The sequence below is a fragment of the Anolis sagrei genome, chromosome 6 (genome assembly GCF_037176765.1).
Source record: "Anolis sagrei isolate rAnoSag1 chromosome 6, rAnoSag1.mat, whole genome shotgun sequence".
In the NCBI taxonomy this organism is placed as follows: Eukaryota; Metazoa; Chordata; class Lepidosauria; order Squamata; family Dactyloidae; genus Anolis; species Anolis sagrei.
In genome coordinates, this window is record NC_090026.1 from 45,437,102 (window position 1) to 45,450,501 (window position 13,400).

At 45.5% G+C, this 13,400-nt stretch overlaps 1 protein-coding gene across 2 annotated transcripts in view; it reads right to left on the reverse strand.

Moving 5' to 3' along the window:
• Positions 1–7,352, reverse strand: part of TLK2 (tousled like kinase 2) — a 62,831-nt gene extending 55,479 nt beyond the window's left edge. The window contains exon 1 of one of the 2 annotated variants that reach the window (XM_060781159.2): positions 6,836–7,352. The gene's annotated coding sequence lies outside the window, so the exon portion shown is untranslated. Of the gene's footprint in view, positions 1–6,664; positions 6,742–6,835 lie in introns of those variants that run through there. The other variant, XM_067470079.1, reaches the window with a different exon arrangement.
• Between the last annotated feature and the right edge of the window lie 6,048 nt (positions 7,353–13,400).

Consider the following 13,400-nt stretch of genomic DNA (forward strand, 5'->3'; position numbering starts at 1 on the left):
TCTGGCAAAATATTAAAGCATCTAGTACATGTTTTAAAAGAGTTAGTTGCCATAGTCAGCTGCAGGCAACAGGATCGCTTTCTGTTCAATAAATTCTAGCTCGCAAGAGTAGAAGGTTCTCCAACTGCTTAACAGCCCGGATGAAGAGAACTGCCGGCTGGCCCCGCCCACGGGCCATTTATACCAGGGGAGGGTGGGCGTGGCCAGAAGCTAACTGTCAATTTTTTTTCGCTTTTAGAAGGTTCCGAATGCTTTCAGAAGGTTCCGAATGCAGGCGCAGAGATTATCAAATGTACGATTCGCAGTGACTACAACAGGAAAATAAAGCTACTTCAACACTCCCCCCCCCCCAAGTTTTCTTCCCAATACATTTTTTTTAATTGACAAACCATGGCACATATTTGCCTCCCTAAAGCACGCTAAAATATTTATTTTACAAAAGACAAGCTGGTGATCCTCAGAGAAAACATTTATACGAAATACCTTCACAACAATAAGCATAACTATTATCCAACCCTGGGCAAAATACACATCACTCAGGCAAAATTACTCATCACTCTCCAGACTCACAGGCATTCTTAGAAATAAAGATGGCACTGGAGAATAATGCTTCCTTCTTCAGCATCCCAGTCGCCCATTATTTTTAAGAAACCGGGAAGGAAAGGAAACCTGCTGGGTATCTGTGGACAGATTGGTGGAAATAAGCACCACTTTCCAATGTATCAGAACACTTAAAAGACTGCCTCACCTGTATCAGTGGTTCCCAACCAAGAACTAAAATATAGTCTGCGGCCTCACCATTACTACATTGTTACAACAAGGGTGACTGGTCTCACACAACCCTCTTATAGTGCCAAGGCAACGGGAATGTTGGGAGGGGAGATGCTGACTACCCACGAAAGGCGTGACAAGAAACCTCCTGACTGTTGCTGCTGCTGCTTCTCCTCCTTCTCCCTCCACCTGAGCAGAGCCGTATGGCACCTGGAAGCAGGGGAGCCTTGGTGTCTTCTTCGTTTTAGGTCTGTTCCTGGAGTTATTTGGGGAGCTAATTCAGAAAATTGCATTGGGTAGACTACACCAGCTCTAGATTATTACATATGGTTTTCTGTGGGGGAGCAGATGGCGAGTACTGTATGGCATATGTTCTGTATCAGAAACTAGAGCTGATATGATCTATCCAATGCAATTTTCTGAATTATAACCAACCAAATCTAAAGTTGACCAAAAACTGATTTGTAACCCTTTTGGTACTAATATTGGAAAGTGATCCCTGGTCAAAAAAAGGCTGGGAACCTGAGATCTATATGAAGTTTGATCATTTTAGAGAGATTCTCCAAGTTGTGTCTCTTTGGAGCACACTAAGGAGGTTTTCTTGAGGTTCACTCAACTCTCTAAGTAGAGTGACTCACCTAGCCTCCTCTCCATGTTAACCTTTCTTTAGCGGACTAAGCCATTTCTATGTGGACATTCCTAAAAGGCATCTCATCTGTTCTTGGAAGAAAAGCAGAGTCAAGACCTGGAAGGGACACTATCAGCGAATACCTTTATTTCAGAAGAAATCCTTGTCTAAGGAAACCCTATGAGGTCACCTTAAGTCAAAAAGTGATTTGAAGCCACATTTGCACTCAAGACTTTGATCAGCTAATTCCTTCAATGTCCTCTCTTGCAATTCACATGTTACATGTTTATCTGCCAACTCTTTCTACTTTTTGTTATCCCTAACCGTGATGTTATCATGCTGTTATGCACTCTGAACATAGTTTAATGGTATGGCTGAATACAAATACCCCGTATTGATAGTGATAACTGAAGTGATTTTCAAAACGAGTATGTTTAGGGTCATGTGTATTTTTAAAAGAATCTTGCATAGTTGTAGAACATCTCAATCTATTAAGACTACTGAAAAGCTACTATGTACCAATATGAAGTCTATAAATGTGACAGAACTCCTGGAAAAGTCCTCTAAAGCAGTTTGCTCCTCCTCCTGAGATTCCCATCAGTTTCCTGAGCAGAGGACTCAGAAAGTTAGCTCCCAAATTCTCCACATAGTGGAAGGACTTATAAAAAATGTCAGCTGAGTGGAAACAGCAACCAAACAAGCTATATACTAGAGAAGCATTTCTCAGAGTACTTTACCATTGCTTTCATTGACTGGGAAAAGTGTCATGAGATCAAAGTTGTTTCACTTTGGTGCTCTTATATTTAAGGTGCTTCCAATACCTTGTAGTGGGGCTTTCCTATGGCTTTATATATCCTTCATGCTTTCTGTTGGACAGAGGGAGGACTGTTCAAAGCAGGCTTACAGAGAAAAATTGACTCTTCAAAGCACAAAGCACATTCATCCTCACATTTCATGACAGAGAAAAAGATGACAACTAACCAAAGCCAAATCTCAATGTGTGACTGATTTGTGAATAAGGAGCAAAAAAACTGGATGGGGATTGCAGTGGATATGTAGAGGGCAAGCATGCAATCCTTGACATTTGGCACAAATCTGGCCTCCCTAAGTTGGAGACATAATGATCAGAAATACCCACATTTAACATGATCCCTATACCAGTGGAGTTTCTTACATGGGACCTTTTGAATTCTTAAAGCATGCTACTAACTGAGAAAAGGATATCTGCATATTATAAATACACTTATGATGCCACTTTCTTCTGGAATCCCATGCAGTAGGAATAGAACGTTTCAAGTCCAAATCTGATGTGATTTATGCATACTGGGGGAGACGTGGCAAAGGGGAAAAGAGAATTCATGCATTTGGGCTGCATTTCCATGCCCTTTGAAAATGGAGTCCCATGGAGGCAATCACATGACATAAGGGCACTTCTGGTGGGACTCCGTTTCCATCACACATGGAAATGGAGCCCAGAATGCATTTTGAAGAGTTAGATGCTAAGAGGGGAAAGGGGGGGGGGGGGTGGATGGATCTTGACAAAGAAAAGATGTGAGATGGCTGGTCAACCCACAAAACGGACCTCCTAACAGCTGGTAGAGTTGTAGTCCAAAACACCTGGGGACCCACAGGTCAGTGGTTTTCAAAACACCTTGAGAACCACTGACCTAGAGTTTTAGCAGTCTCAAAATAATAGATAGGAAGGAACAGAGTAAAAAGTTATCCCCCCCCCCACCCCCACCCCCGTTTAAAAGCTTCTAAGGAAGGAGCTTCCACCACACTCTGAGGCAGAGAGTTCCACTAAGCTTGCATGCTCAGGAAGTTCTTCCTAATGTTCTGGTCGGATCTCCTTTCTTGTAATTAGAATCTATTGCTCTGAGTCTTAGTTTCCAGGGCAGCAGAAAACAAGCCTGCTTCCTTTTCCTTATGCCATCCTTTCACATATCTATACATGAGTATCATGTCTCCTCTCAACCTTCTCTTCTGCAAGATAAACATGCCCAGCTCTTTAAGATAGTCCTCATAGGGCATGGTCTCCAGATAATTTCAGTCACTCTCTTCTGGACTTGTCCAGTTTCTCATTATCTCTCTTAAATTATGGTGCCCAGAATTGGGCATGGTATTCCAATTGAAGTCTGAACAAAGCGGAATAGAGCTAGGCACCACGACTTCCCAAGAACTAGATACGTCTACTTACACTAGTACATATACCACTCAATACCAGTCCCTATGGAACAGAAATTGGATTGTGTTGCATTGTTGTCCTGCTTGCAAACATTCCCACAGGTGTCTGGCTGGCCAACACACAGCATGCAACACTAGAAGTCTGCTCCAGCACGGCTATTCTTATGAAGATTTTAGGGCAACCCCAGAAAATGCAGTTTAGCCCTTGAGCCCTAGTGGCACAATGGGCTAAACCCTTGTGCCAGCAGGACTGCTGATCGATAGGTTAATGGTTCGAATCTGGGGAGAGCAGGTTGAGCCTTCTCTGTCAGCTCCATCTCTCCACGTGGGGACATGAGAGAAGCCTCCCACAAGGATGGTAAAACATCCCCTGGGTAACGTCCTTGCATATGGCCAATTCTCTCACACCAGAAACGACTTGCAGTTTCTTGAGTCGCTCCTGACACACACAAAAAGCTTCAAATTCTCTCCACACAAAAAAGTAACTAGGAACTGGTCTATACTAATATTGTGTTATGCTAATAATATAATATATTGTATGTCCATATAATATTGATCATAATATTGTAATACAATATAATACTATAATAATTATATATGATATATTGCATGTAATATTACCAATAATATTGCAGTATAGTGGTATAGTACAATATAGTAATATATAGCACTAATTTTGTGCTATGCTAATAATAGAATATATTGTATGTACATATAACTTGTAAGCAGTGCTGAGTCCCCTTTGGGGTGAGAAGTGCGGGATATAAATATTGTAAATAAATACATCAATAACTAATAAAAGGCAAAGGTTGTCCCCTGACATTAAGTGCAGTCATGTCTGACTCTGGGGGGTGGTGCTCATCTCCATTTCTAAGCCGAAGAGCGGGCGCTGTCCATAGACACCGCCAAGGTCATGTGGCCGGCATGACTGCATGGAGCGCCGTTACCTTCCCGCCGGAGCAGTACCTATTGATCTACTCACATTTGCATGTTTTCGAACTGCTAGGTTGGCAGAAGCTAGGGCTGACAGCGGAAGCTCATGCCACTCCCCGGAATCGAACCTGCAACCTTTCGGTCAACAAGCTCAGCAGCTCAACGCTTTAACCCACTGCGCCACCAGGGGCTCCAATAACTAATAGTGATCATTTAATTCAGTTTGAAGTTAGCTTCAAACTGAGGCAGTCAGAAAACAAACTGTTACCAAAAAGAGCCAATAGTGAAAGGACCAAGGCTGTGACATCTCTAGCCCATCCCGTTTGGGAATCAGCCAGCACGTCAACGACTTAAATCAAGAAATAGCTTTCTAAGATCTACAGAGACACTCGCTGGATCACCTCAGCAGGCGAGAGTCCAAAAGTGGCAGGCTCAAACCCAGAACCTCAATCAATGACTGATACCAGACGAGAGACTCCCTCCTGGGCACACAGAAAACAGGGCTACTTGGAAGGCGCTGAACATACTGCGCTCTGGCACCACGAGATGCAGAGCCAACCTTAAGAAATGGGGCTACAAAGTGGAATCCATGACATGCGAGTGTGGAGAAGAGCAAACCACTGAGCACCTGCTACATGCACAATGGAGGACCTTCTTATAGTAACACCAGAGGCACTCCAAATGGCCAGCTACTGGTCAAAAGACATTTAATCAACTACCAAGATTGCTTATTTATTTCTCATGTCAGGGCAGCCAGTCAGTTATATTACATTTCTAACAGAGCAAAGCAAACAAACAGAGAAAATACAGAATGTGTGAGTTTGGTGGTTGATTAAATGTCCTTTGACCAGTATCTGGCCACTTGGAGTGCTTCTGGTGTTACTGTCAGCAAGCGAGAGTCCAAAAGTGGCAGGCTCAAACCCAGAATCTCAACCAATGGCTGATATCAAATGAGAGACTCCCTCCTGGGCGACTTGGAAGGCGCTGAACAGACTGCGCTCTGGCACCACGAGATGCAGAGCCAATCTTAAGAAATGGGGCTACCGCAAACCACTGACCACCTGCTGCAATGGACTGGGCGACTTGGAAGGTGCTGAACAGACTGCGCTCTGGCACTACGAACCAAGATTGCTAACTTTGTGTTTTGTTTGTTTGTTAAGAAAAATGCAGTACAACTGTTTGGTCCGCTCCTGACACGATAAATAAAATACCAAACAGAGAGAGAGAGTTTGTGTAATCCCCATCCCAAATCAGCTCCAGGATTTTCTATGTAACAATCTGCACTGCCAAACCACAGGTTTGAAACTGCATTAAATGGTCAGTCTAGACAGGGCCACTTTCTCCAGTTATTTCCATTCTCCCATACTAGCCAATGGCACCTCGATGGGATCCACCTCCTCATACTTCAATGGAGTGACAGGACAGGACCTCCCTTTCCCCTCCTACTTCACCACTACCAAATAAATATTTGACAACACTTCTTTTTCATCCCCCCATCCTCAAAAAAAGCCCCCAACACCTACCCAAACTTGCAGCAGTGGCGCCTCCCACCCGCAGGGGCCTCCCCTCCCCGGAGGACGTGGTCGCTGCCATCTTACTGCCAACCCCCCCCCCCCCCGCCTCGCCCTCAGGACACACCCGAAAATCCCCACACTCCTAGGCCGAGGATTCAAATCGGAAATGTAGGCCCAAACCAGTCATTGCAACCGATCAGTAGCAATGATGCTCTGCCCCGTCCGCGCGGATAATCACCATGGCAACGCCGTTCGCCCCCTCCCATCTTGGCCTTAGAAGCAAACCGAGGCCTCCCCCCCCCCCACCATAGCAACAGCTCGAGCCGCCCCCCCTTCCATGACAGTTTCCCATTCACTCTCACTTTACAACAAGCACGACACAGGTTTCAGCCTCCCCCTCCCCAAAATAGTACCTAGATACACAAATCTATGGGTAGCCCTCCCCACCTTAAAAATAGCGTTCCCATAGCAACCAAAATCTAAGAAGGGGGGAGCAAGAGAGGAGATGAAACATCCCCCTCCCCCTGAATAAGGCCTAGCTGAGAAACTCAAGCCCCGGCTAAATTAGTTGTTACCACAGCAACCCAAATTGCCCCACCGAGGCCTACATCCCTTTTTTTCCTCAGGAAAATACCTCCAGGGTGTTTCTAGGCCGCCGCTGAGGCCTACAAGGAGAAGGAGGAGAAGGGGCCTGCTGCTCACCTGCCTTGAGGAAGGAAAGGAAGGAAGGAAGGACGAACGACGGGAAGAATTGAATCTCTTTCTCCCTCCCCTTTTTCCCTCTTAGAAAATAACTCTCTCTCACCTGCGGCGGCTCGGCTACCCTCAAGCTCGGCTTTCTCAGTACAGGCCGCAAAATCCCCGGCCTCGCGTAGACTCCGCGCCCGGCAAAGGTAGCCTCGTCCCCGGGAGGATTGTGGGACTCACCCCTGGAAATTTTGAGGTTGGTGGGGGCAAGGAGGAGGGGGTTTCTTCCCAACGACCCCCCCAAAAGCGGCTCAGGTGTAACGTGTGGGGAGATGGCGAGTGGCGATCAGTGGGGGCGGCACCCCACATTGCACTTTCTCCCCCCCCCCTCTTTTTTTTTTTGCAACCTCACAAATCCCGGGTCTATAGATAGATAACAAGCCCCCCCTCCTCCCTTTTTGGTCTATATTTCCTCCCCCCCTTTCCTCCCGCCCTTCTTTACTTAGTCATTTTTTTTAAGCCCGGCCCCCGGATCGATTGGTGCAAAAAAAAAAAATTAAAAAGAATAAGAGAGATCACCACTTGTGAAAGCGCGAATTGTCTCGCGAGATTTGCACTTGAGGGAGGGGGGAGGTGGTGGTGAGAAGAGGTTGTGAGGGGGGAGGGAAGAGGTCAGTGCGAGGCGGGGCTAAAAGATGGGGGCGGGGCCTGGAGGGGGAGGGGGGAGAGGAAGGAGGTCTCGGAGAACGGGATGTGGTTTCGCCTGGGCGCGAGGTCAAGCCCGGTGATTCAAGGGCTGAGGAGAAAGGCATCATGGGAGCCGTCGAGGAAGCGCCTGGGGGCCTTCTGCATTGAAGGGCTTCTTGAGGCCTAGTAGGAAGGTGTCTCTTTCTCATTGAAAGGCTCAAAGAAAGGTGTCTGGAAGGACTAGGCAGCAACAGGGTTTAAAGTGCACAGATGTTCAAGTACAGGCATGGGCAAACTTTGGCCCTCCAGGTGTTTTGGACTTCAACTCCCACAACTCCTAATATCCAGTAGTTTGTGCATGCCTGCTCTAGTATGATGAAGTCAATCCTCCAGGTGTCTGAGAGGAATTGTGGGAGTTGAAGTCCAAAATACCTACAGGGCTGAAGTTTGCCCATGCCTGCTGTAGAGCCATTTTAGGACCTCATCTCACTAGAACAGTGGTTCTCAACCTGTAGGTCCTCAGGTCTCTTGACCTACAACTCCCACAAATCCCAGCCAGTTTAGCAGCTGTTTTTATTTATTTATTTAGAGATTTTGTATACCGGTTTTCTCACCTCCATCGAGGGACTCAGGTCAGTTTCCAACAACAATATCACAATCATTAAAAACATAATATTCCATAATACACTAAAACATTAAAATAGCAAAATACAGTCATATGATTACAATAGTTAGTCGTCACAATAAAGTTGTTCATCATCCATCCATATCGCAGGATATTGACTCACTCGTCAAATGCCAGTTTCCAGACCCAAGTTTTCACCTGTTTTCTAAACGTTGGGATAGAAGGGGCAGTTCTGATCTCCAGTGGAAGAGAGTTCCAGAGCTGAGGGGCCACCACCGAGAAGGCCTTGTCCCTCGTCCCCACCAGACGCACTTGTGAGGCTGGTGGGACCGAGAGCAGGGCCCCTCCAGACGAGCTTAACAATCTTGATGGTTCATAGGGGAGAATACGTTCAGACAGGTAAACTGGGCCGGAGTCTTTTAGGGCTTTATAGGTTTACTTTGAATTGTGCTTGGAAGCTAATTGGCAGCCAGTGGAGCTGGCGCAACAGAGGAGTAGTATGCTCCCTGTACCCTGCTCTTGTTAGTAGTCTGGCTGCCGATCGTTGGACTAGTTGGAGCTTCCGGGCAGTCTTCAGAGGCAACCTCACGTAGAGAGTGTTGCAGTAATCTAAATGGGATGTAACCAGAGCGTGGACCACCGTGGCCAATATGTTATGATTTCTGGGAATTGAAGGCCAATACATCTGGGGATGGACAGGCTGAGAACCACTGCACTAGAGCAGGGATCCACAAACTTTTTAAACAGAGGGCCAGGTCACAGACCCTCAAACTGTTGGAGGGCTGGATTATAATTTGGGGGAAAAAACCATGAATGAAGTCCTATGCACATTGCACATATCTTATTTGTAGTACAGAAAACACATAAAAACATAATAATTAAAATGAAGAATAATTTAAACAAATATAAACTTATTAGTATTTCAATGGGAAGTGTGAGCCTGCTTTTGGCGAATGAGATAGGATTGTTGTGTGCTTTCAAGTGGTTTCAGACTTAGGTTGACCCTGAACAAGGGCCGGGTAAATGACCTTAGAGGGCCATATCAGGCCCTTGGGCCTTAGTTTGACAACCCCTGCACTAGAGCATCTGTGCATTTAAAATCCTGTGGTTGACTTCTGCAGAATTCTAGGGTTTATAGCATGAGTCCTCAAACTTTTTAAACAGAGGGCCAGGTCACAGTCCCTCAAACTGCTGGAGGACTGGATTACAGTAGGAAGGTGCCTCTTTCTCATTGGGAAAGAAAGAAGGCTGAAAGAAAGGTGTATGGAAGGACTAGAGTTGAATGGAGATAGCAAAGACTGGGCCCAGACTCATTGGTAGAAGGCAGCCACAGGATTTAAAGGGCACAGATGCAATGCTACAGGCATGGGCAAACTTTGGCCCTCCAGATGTTTTGGACTTCAACTCCCACCGTTCCTAACAGCCAATAGTTTGTTCATGTCTGCTCTAGTAAGTAAGTAAGTAAGTAAACTTTATTACGGTCGATGACCAGATCATAACAGGGAGACCCAGTCTCGCACATCCACATCAAACCCAAGGGATTATATACTTCAGACTTCAACAAATTTTAAAATCTAAGCTAAAAACCAATGCAAGTAGTTATTAAAACCTAACTCAACCTACGAGATCACCCAAACATAGTCTAAACGGAGATAATGGGGATGGCACTGGGGAGAAGAAAACATCCAACACTATAAGTATCAGTCAGTCTATATCTGATTTCCCATCTATATTCCAGAGATGAAGCTTAGGTCTTTTAACCCTCAATCATCATCCACCAAATTTTAATCGCAGCCGTGCAGAACTTTGTTGTTGTTCATTCGTTCGGTTGTTTCCGACTCTTTGTGACCTCATGGACCAGCGCATGCCAGAACTCCCTGTTGGCCGTGGCCATCCCCAGCTCCTTCGAGGTCAATCCAGTCACTTCAAGGATGTCATCCATCCATCCATCCATCTTGCCCTTGGTTGGCCCCTCCTCCTTTTTCCTTCCATTTTCCCCAGCATAATTGTCTTCTCTAAGCTTTCCTTTCTTCTCATGATGTGGCCAAAGTACTTCATCTTTGTTTCTACTATCCTTTCCTCCAATGAGCAGAACTTAGCGACATTTTATGTTACAGCCGAGTTTGTGTCTGAGAGCAGCAGAGCTACATAGAATTGTCCAGGACATCCTGGGTATTTAATTGACCATGGTGAGATGAGACGAGATCGAATGTGCTCCGTTGTTTCTATGTGACCTGAGTGACAGGGACACAGCCTCTTAGAGTATGGGGTCTTCTGGTAACGACTTTCCGGCATGGCAGAAGGAAGTGCATTGCATCGTGCCAAGGTGAAGGCTTTCTGATCGCTGGCAGCCTCCAACACAGTAAGATATTCCGTAGTATGCTCTAGTATAATGAGGTCATTCATCCAGGTGAGGAATTGTGCGAGTTAAAGTTTGCCCATGCCTGCTGTAGAGCCATTTTAGGACCTCATCTCACTAGAGCAGTGGTTCTCAACCTGCAGGTCCCCAGGTGTTTTGGCCTACAACTCCCAGAAATCCCAGCCAGTTTACCAGTTGAAGGCCAAAACACTTGGGAACCCACAGGTTGAGAACCACTCCACTAGAGCATCTGTTCACTTTAAATCCTGTAGCTCTCTTCTGCAGAATTCTACGGTTTACATTTTTCTTTAGACTGCTGAGCCAGAGACGTCCTCACTAAACTACAAACCCCAGAATTCTTCATGGGGCTGCAACTGGATTTAAAGTGGGTAGATGCTATAGTGTAAGCATGGGCAACTTTTGGTCCTCCAGGTGTCTTGTACTTCAACTCCCATGATTCCTAACAGCTGGTAGGCTGTTAGAAATTGTGGGAGTTATTTGTTTATTTACCACACTTGTATCCCGCCCTTCTCAACCCTTAAGGGGCTCAGGGCAGCCTTACAAAGGGAACAAGTAGATGATGTGTGTGAGTTGAAATCCAAAACATCTTGAGAGTCAAAGATTACCCAGTGTGATGAAGTTCTGGATCTACACCAGGGGTGTCAAACCATCTCATCACACTAGAGCAGGTCTGCGCAAGCTGTGGCTCTCCAGGTGTTTGGGCCTCCCACTCCCAGAAGCGCTAGCCAGCTGTTTCAATGGCCAGGAATGCTGGGAGCTGAAGTCTAAAACACCTGGAGGACACCTTCTCTACTGCAATGATTTTCAACTGTGTGATCCTCCAGGTGTTTTAGACTTCTACTCCCACGATTCCTCACAGCTGGCTGGTGTTTCTGGGAGTTGGAAGTCCAAAATGCCTAAGGGACCATTGCAGAAGAGCAAGCATCCTCAAAATTGTGGCCCTCTGAATGTTTTGGAATTCAGCTCCCAGAATTGCTAACAATTGAACATGCTGGCTAGAGCTTCTGGGAGTTGGCAGCCCAACCACTGGAGGACTGCAGTTCAAGGATACTTTCACCAAAGCAATCTTTCTCAAATTCTGCTTCTGTTTGGAGCTTCAGCTCCCAGAAATCCAGTTTACCAGCTGTTCGGAATTGTGGGAACTGAAATCCAAAACCCCTGGAGGAGCAGAGTTTTAGAAACACTGTATTAAGAGTATCCGCTTTTAAATCCTATGACTGCATCCTACAGAATTTTGGGGTTTGTGGTTTAAGGAGAGACCTTTAAACTGCTCTGCCAGAGAGGTCCTGGGCCTCAAGATTAGGAGTCTTGGTATCACATTTCTGAAGAGCCCACTGTGCATACAGGAAATCTCAAGAGGGAAAGACTGAGGAGAACCAGTAGTCGAAAGGAAGAGGGCCACTAACAGAACTATATGTAGTTCAGCCAAGATGCTGAGCTGGGTAGCTGATGCAAGGTTTGAGAACATAGTTGTGAAGTGGTGAGTGAGCTAAGAAGTAGAACCCTGTGCATGAGTTTGGACATTATTAAGCAACCCTGCTTTGGAACTGAGTGGCAGATTGGTGGCTGTCTAATCTGTACCTGTGACTCGGAAATTCTACATAATCACAGGTTCACACTCCAGAGATCCTCATGCTGGGCCCCTTCTTTTCCCTGGTAGTTAGCAGGATCTGAAAACACCCATGATCTGGCTGACTAGTACCAGCGAGAGAGTTCTGGATACCTTGTCTTTTTCACTTGCATAATATTAGAAAAGGGAGCATAATCTAATGTTTTGGGTGTTGGCCTAAGACTGGAGGTCAGGATTTGAATCTACACTTAGCCATGGGAACTAATTGGGTGACTGGACAAGTTGTACAGTCTCAAGAGGAAGGCGAAGACAAATCCCCTCTGAACATATCTTGCCAAAAAATCCTCCTTGTAGATTTGCCTCAGGGTCCCTGTAAGCCAGAAATACACACAAAAAAATGTAAGAACATGTCCTTTCCTAGTATAGGAAGGTCAACAAAGACTTTTCAGATACATCTGCATGAGCTTAAGAGTTATTTCTGGGGGAGCTGAGTGATGACAGGATGGGCCAACAGAGACTCTACCTTTCTTATACATACTGAATTTGGGCAAACCGCTATCATTCAGTCCTCTTCTGTAATTCTTAGATATGTTTTTTTTCTTTTCTTTTCAAGGGATCCAAACAGAAGTCATGCACTCACCTGCTGATGTGCCCTTCGGACAATGGCCAACTTGTCTTGCAGTTTGGGGAAAATAATTTTAGAGCTCTACCAGTTACCAAAAATAGGAATAGGTGTCAAAGATTCAGAGTAATTTTCTTTTTACCCTCAGAGCATGGGTGCAGTTCAGAAATAAGAAATGAAGGAACCAAGATAGCTGTTGAAATCCTAGATGCCAGCTGAATACTGGAATTATATGTATAGAGGAATAGCACATGCCACAGGAACATGTGCACTATGGAACATGGTTTGAGGTTGTTCTGGCCAAGACTATGGCCTTTGCCCCCATCAGTACAGAATAAAACATTAGACTCTATGTGATGACCAGTGTTTATATCCTGTCATTCCACTCCAACTAGTGCACTATGGAACATGGTTTGAGGTTGTTCTGGCCAAGACTATGGCCTTTGCCCCCATCAGTACAGAATAAAACATTAGACTCTATGTGATGACCAGTGTTTCTAGGCACAGGGAGGTCAGCAGCTATTTGTTTTCTTAGTCTCCTTATGTGCTTTGGCTCCTCCCACCTGTCCTGAATCTGCCATAATGAGTCCACTAGAGCTTCCATGTGACACTTCACAAGGTATCAAAACAAAAGATCCTCTTTGACAAAGTGCTGAGAGAGTCCTATTGGGATGACAATGTGTCATCAGGGTGTGACACTAGCCATACATACATCTTCATGGATTGGTGGACCACAAACCTATTTATATCCTGTCATTCCACTCCAACTAGTGCACAAGTTTCATGGAATGGAGGGAAC